The sequence below is a fragment of the Mus pahari genome, chromosome 21 (assembly GCF_900095145.1).
Source record: "Mus pahari chromosome 21, PAHARI_EIJ_v1.1, whole genome shotgun sequence".
NCBI lineage: Eukaryota > Metazoa > Chordata > Mammalia > Rodentia > Muridae > Mus > Mus pahari.
Genome location: NC_034610.1, coordinates 45,105,521 through 45,112,601, shown reverse-complemented (window position 1 = coordinate 45,112,601; position 7,081 = coordinate 45,105,521). Strand labels below are relative to the sequence as shown.

Sequence of the window (7,081 nt, the reverse complement as noted above, 5' to 3'; positions counted from 1 at the left end):
CAGGAAGAGTCATTGTGGGACCTAATGCTTCCCCTAGGCTTAAGTCTTGTGAGAATTCTCTCTCTCTCTCTCTCTCTCTCTCTCTCTCTCTCTCTCTCTCTCTCTCTCTCTCTGTGTCTGTGTGTGTGTGTGTGTGTGTGTGTGTGTGTGTGGTCAGTAGCTGGAATTCCACTCCATCCCATTCCATTCTCACAAGGCCCGCCTGGCTTAACTTACGGTTTGATTGACAGCTTCTCCAGCCCTGACATGAGGGTGGCCACTCTGGACTGCAGTCCTTTTTTGGCCTCCCCTTTCTGTTTCTCCCTGGTTTGAGCTGTCCTGAACCTTTTGATCTCTTCTGCCAGTGGGGTAATGTGCTGATGCCACAGCAAGTTTGTAGCCACATGTCACAAAATGGCATGGATACCCAGGCATAACACAGATGAACCAAAACAGAAAAGGATCTCTCTCTGTCTTTGAGTCCTCATATTACCCACTCTTCACTGATTATGGTCTTTCTGCTCTTGTCCTTACTTACTGGGATTAGAAAATGGAAATTCTGCCATCTTACCTCAGAAGTCTTCATTTATTTTTAATCACTATTCATATGTCTCTCCCCAAAATTGGCCCATTATCATCACTGGCATCAACCCACACTGGCAAACATAACCATCAGCAAATCAGTCCAATAGTTAACAAAGAATAAACATCCCAAAACAGTATTCTGAGGTATAAGCATGTATCTCATGTTATGTTGCTAGAGACAATTTATTTTTAAAGAATTTATAATAATTGTCAAAGTTGTAATATTCAGACACTAAGATGGATTCAGTTTTATGAAAAAATAAGTTAACACTTACATAGAACCTTCTGATGAAGAACAATGACGACTGTAGGTGGACTGAAAATTTCTTCCAATTACAATTTAGACCTCGACAGCATTTCTCTTACATTTGGGCTCTTACCAGCTCACAGATTAGAACACTTAAATTCTGAAGGCTAAATACAAAAGATTAATGATGCTTTTTATTGCCTTTATCTCATTAAAAACCCTATAAAAATTAAAAATTTTTACTTGAAGGTACCTTTTAAGAGTGAGTTTTCATATGCTAGGCTTCATTTAATAGCTGAGATTTGTTTTAATTAAAAAATTCTTCTAAAAATGTTTTAAGGGAATGCTGGGAAGAGAGATTTCGCAGAAATTTCACTCCCATCCCAGTGGACTGGAAGAGGGTTTCTTCATGATTTTGGAAGCATGGTAGAGGCTTATTTGATAGAGACAGACATTGTGGGAAGGAGCGAATTAGCATGGGAGAGGTGGCTTATCATGGTACAGTCTTGGGCATGAAACAAGACAGAGAATTCTAGAAAAGAAACAAGAGTAGAACTTACCCACTTTAAAAAAAAAAAACTGGATAGGATTAGCAGTTATTAGCAGTTACTAGAAGTATTAGAGAATTTCAATGGGTGAATGGAAAGGAGAAAAAATATAAAGTTATTTCCTAAATGATACAAATTTATAAGGGTTTGCTTGTTTCCTTTGTTTTGTCAAGCTGTATGCTTACTTCACATTGGAAACTTTCTTGGGATGTGTCTGTTACTAATCAATGTAACAATGAGATCTTAACCAGCATATGTTGGAGCACCATGATTACCAACAGATGGCACTCACTCTAGAATAATCAGGACTAGAGTCAGCTGCTCTGGAGAAAGACCTACATAACAACATCTAAAAACTTTTTCGTAGGTAGCATTAATTTTCTTCACAAAGGAATTGCTATTTTTTGTTTGAGAAGTAACTATTTGGTAGATAAGAGTAGAACGGAGGAGGATGGAGGAGAATGGAGGCTCCTACCATTCACTGCAGGGACTGTGGAATCGGCAAATAACCAGTGCAGTACCATCTATCTTGGGACCTTCCTACTTAATGATCCCACACTCAACACTGTTTATAAACAAACCTTATTTTACCTGCCTTTGATGAGGAGCAGGATAATCGCATAGGTTATGTAGAACCAAAAGAAATGCACAGAGGTGTTTTTTTTTTTTTTTCAACACCTATACTGCAATTTATAGGGAGGTCACAATTCCTTCTTATTTACTGTCTCCTCATGATTCTTTCCCACTATGTGACCCAGAATGAGATGGAAACTATTGCTGATCTACAAAGCAGAATCTAATAGAAAGGAGCAGGAATCAATAAAGGTCACACATTTTGAACAGCAATTATATAGAGAAATATAAAGTAAATATTGAAGATGGTTGACATGGATACAGTAAAATATGTCCAACAATCCTAATACTAACAGTTACTGTCATAATTTTATGAGGCATCTATTATATAATGAAGTCTGTTAACAGGTATTAAAATGATGGCTAGTGCCCATAAACAGCTTTTACATTCTTAAAATGTGCTTAATGCTGAATTTCAGAGGATAGAAAGGATTATAGGGAGACAGAAAAGAGGAAGACAGAAAACTTGATTGATTATGACTTTCTTATAAAGTGTAGCATAAAAGTCATCTCTACCCAAGGTAATTAGAGAAATTATGAGACAGAAAATAATTCAATATTTCTTAGCAAATATGTTCATAATGATTCACATTCTTTCAACTCAATTTCTCTTCTTCCTAATTAATGTTGTCCGAATCTTTTTAGATTTGGACTACATACATTTAGATCTGGATTAGTTAGATCACTTTGGTGTAGAGATGAGACATTTTGTTTCTACGTTAGTGTCACTAATCAGAAATGCTCTCTTAGGTAATGACATGGCAGAAGAACACATCAGCTCCCTGCAGACTCTACCCTCAAGCGTCTTCCAACCTCCTCTCTTAGTCTCCTCATCTCGGCAGCATCAGCCTTCTCCTCACTTCCTGAACTAGTCCTTCTGCCTCGATTCCCTGCTTAATATTCTCCAGAAAATGGTTTCTTAAGCATGTTCTGAGCACCAGCCAGCACAAGGGTTTTCTGAAAGCCCTCCTGGCCATGTGAAATCTTGTCTTTCTCAAGTATGTCATCTGTCCTGCTTCCACTCAGACCCCTCCAACCTCCTTCTGCCTAGTGTTTACATGTCTGTCTCCTCCAGTAAGTAGAAAGATCTTGAATGTTGCATCCGTGGCTGACTCATTTTGGTAGTTTATAGCTGATGTTTCTTGACTTAAAACCACAGAAGACTAGAGCCAGGAAATCAATGCTCTCTTCCCAGCTAATACACCTCTTGGTTCGGAGCTCTGTGTAGCGGAAGTCGTGATGGCACACAGTTCATAAGGGTGTGCTGTAAGGGCCTCAGCCTCTCTCTTTATGTTCAACAGCATTTTAAAATACTAGAAACCTCCTCGGTCTCACTTTCTCTGAATACCATGGACACATAGGAAAATTCAAACACATCTTAGCTTTTACAATTCTTCCAGTAAGAAGATCAAAAGTTAATTTCGGAGCTTAAAGAGATTTCTTTAAACGCTGTGTGTTGTAATTTATAAGAAGATCATAATCCCTTCTGATTTACTAGCTCCCTATAATTCTTTCTGTTCTTTGAAATTCAGGATTAGGCACATTTTAAGAACATAAAAGCTGTTTAAGGGTGTCAAAAGCAATCATTGATAAAACCTCCTTATGCTCTTGATCCAAACCAAATCCTAATTAATGAAGGCGCTTCAGTGCCTGAACAAAGATATTTTATTCTACCTGGCTATATTAAACTGTATTCCATTTTGGATTTAATGCAAAACTGAGAGGTGAAGTCACTTCACTCCAGAAATATCTTCCAGCAGGAAAATGCCTGGCCCTTTGCCTTTTTCTTTAATCACAAGGGCTATTTATGTAAAACCTTTCATTTGGAAAGATGGAGGCACATAAAATGAATAGACTACATGAAAGTGCTTGAGGGTGTGTGAGAGTGTGTGTGTGTGTGTGTGTGTGTGTGTATTTTCAGATAGACAAAGAGGCTAAATTCTCATAGTGTATCTACGAAGAGTCACAAAGAGAAAGAAGCTGCTGAAGATAAACCTGAGTTTTGTTGTATCAGCACTCACATGATCTACCATATTCAGTAGAAGACCTCTGCCTTGGCTAGTCAGAGGCATATGAACCCACAAACATATGCTTGCTCTGAGGGTAGGGGAGCTGTGCGTAGCAGTTGTTTGGATGGAGAAGCGAGCAGATGCTAATACGTATAGAAGAAAACCCTGCCAATTTCCTGTCTGTGAAAGAATTTCTATGGTATGCTCTTGCATGCAAGTAAATAAACTTTATAGACTGATCCCGGGTCACCCACGCATACTGACACTCCTTGGGCTGCTGCTCTCCCAGGGACATGAGTCAGGGCAATACAACCTCAAAGTCAAGATTTGGGATTGATATGTTTATGTTGCTGCTCCCAGTGCCCATTCAACAATCACAATGACTCTGCTGTATGGATATTGTTGGAAAAGGCCTAGGGAAAGAGGCTATTGCTCCAAAAGAACTGGTGTCTGAAACAGAGTAAGGAGTGTCTAGTTCATTTAACAACAACAACAACAACAACAACAACAACAACGAAGTCCTACTGAATTCAGTTTATTGTGTGTACAATGAAGTACATGTGTTGTTTGCCAAGAACAAATGTAGTAAGTGGATATTATATGTATATCAACAAAGTTATTACAACTCTGAATCATTCCACCACACTTTAATGCATTAAAAGGGAAATTAAAGCAAATGTTTGATCAGCGTGTTTTAAAGATGGAAAGGCCCAGAGTGGGAAACTTCCAGGCTAGATTTCATTCTTGGCAGAATTTCATCTGGCTATTGGCTGCTTTTCTAAAATTAAGTGTTCCTTGCTTCCATCCTCAATTATTTGGATGAATCACATTCTAGAGAAAACAAGTGTGTCATCTCAGTGTCTGTCTTCCAGGTGCTGTGGGACATGTCACCCACAACAGCAAGCTCATCTTTACTTTCATAGGAGGCACGCACTAAAGCCAATGTAAGTCCAAGTTCTGGTTTTCTCCTCAGCATCGTATATGTTATGCATGGGACAAGCAGGCTAAGCTTTCTGAGCCTCCATTTCCTCACCCACAAATAAAGAGAATAACAGTACTTATTGGCAATGCCAAATAAGAAGCGATGTGTCATCCGTTCCACCATCTGTAGACACTACAAAAGCAACAGCTATTATACAGGGAAAAAAATTGCACCATTATTTACACAATGAATATATGAAATACCCTTTAGAGTATTAGAAATTCCTTGAGAGTGGGTTCTGTTGTACATCATGTATATCCCTTTTGGGGGCTGGCAAAATGTGTACCTAGTAGGAACAAAGTAGGTGTTTGTTCATTTGACTCAAGCTTAGATTTTTCTCGAGAATAAAGCTCTACTAGCTTTTCCACACTTCTCTTCCCTTGCTTTGTTTAGTAATTTTATGGTCACCCCCCTTGGATTAGTTTCTCAGTTAATGGCAGACAGATGAAGAAGTAGACATTGCATATCAAGGGAGAAAACTTAGTGGCACAGGCTTGTAGTGCCTACTTGGGAAGCTGGGGTAAGGGGAATCTCAAGTTCAAGGCTTGCCTGGGCTGCAGTATGAATTCAAAGCTACCTTGAGCAACTTATCAAGACTCTAAAAAAGTAAAATAAAGGGTGGGAGATATAGGTCAATGGTATGGAGTTTGCCTAGCATGTCCAAGAGTGTAGGTTCAACACAGTACCACAGAACAGATGGAAACAAATAAAAAGGGAAAAATTAAAAGCATGGCTGTTTCAGGAAGTCTGTCTTGGTTTTCTGGTGCAGTGTGGGGAGGCAGCCATGGTTCTGTGGTGCAGTGTGGGAAGGCAGCTATGGTCCTCTCTCTGGATAAGTTGGGAAAATAAATCACGAGTTCTCATATCCATTTTCACTATTAGGGAACAAAAATCATTTGAGTAGCCGTGCACACTGGATAGGGTTACAGGAATTGGTCCTGAAGGATGCTGCCCTAGGTCACATCTCACAAGAAGCTGTCTCACAAGGTTAACATTAAGGTCATAAATGTGTACCCTAGAAGAAAGTTGTAAATGAGTGAAACAGAAAGACAGCAACAGTAGAGATAAAGGGTGAAGGCCAGAAGTGCTTGTGCAAATTTCCAAGCTCAGAGGGTTTTTCAAGAACAAGAGGTGATTGGGCAGAGGACCCAGAACACACAGAGGAGAACCTATGGGACCACTTCTCCTTATTTCCTCTCTGTCCATGAGAGAGGGTGTCTTAGTCAGGGTTTCTATTCCTGCACAAACATCATGACCAAGAAACAAGTTGGGGAGGAAAGGTTTTTATTCAGCTTACATTTCCACATTGCCATTCATCGCTGAAAGAAGTCAGGACTGGAACTCAAGCAGGTCAGAAAGCAGGAGCTGATGCAGAGGCCATGGAGGGATGTTACTTAATGGCTTGCTTCCCCTGGCTTGCTCAGCCTGCTTTCTTATAGAATCCAAGACTACCAGCCCAGAGATGGTCCCACCCACAAGGGGCCTCTCCCCCTTGATCACTAATTGAGGAAATGCCCCACAGCTGGGTCTCATGGGGGGCATTTCCCCAACTGAAGCTCCTTTCTCTGTGATAACTCCAGCTGTGTCAAGTTGACACAAAGCTAGCCAGTACAGAGGGCACCTTTAAACTGTGAACTATGGAGCTTTTGAGTTCCGAATGATAGAAGAACAGTGAGCACAATTGCATCTGCCCTGTTTATCTGAGGTCAAGGTTTATATTCAGATAGTCCCAAGGTTATGAAACGATCCACATGTTTATTCAAAGACCAATTTTAGTAATCTCTGCATTTATAGACACAGAAAAGATGCTGTGATCCATTCTCTTTCCTACAATCCCGGTAAGCCTTAGTCATGATTTCTTTATGCCATTCTCTCAAACCTCTCCTGCTTATCTGGGATTCTGCACAAGTTCAGAATTCTTTTAAACGTTCTTTTCTCCTTTCCATTCTTTTTTCTTTTATTACTGAAACTGGCTCATTCAAATGAACATTTTTTCCCTTCTTCATAAACAAAGGAGTAAGGTATTTGAAACAAGCTTGAGAAAGCAGAATACCAGCAGCTGGAGGTGAGCAGCTGGAGGTGAGCAGCTGGAGGTGAG

General features: G+C 39.9%; 1 non-coding gene across 1 annotated transcript; it reads right to left on the bottom strand.

Moving 5' to 3' along the window:
- Positions 1 to 338: 338 nt before the first annotated feature.
- LOC115062886 lies at positions 339 to 443 on the bottom strand. Its single transcript, XR_003842793.1, has one exon. It is a non-coding gene; the product is annotated as a small nucleolar RNA U13 (small nucleolar RNA).
- Between the last annotated feature and the right edge of the window lie 6,638 nt (positions 444 to 7,081).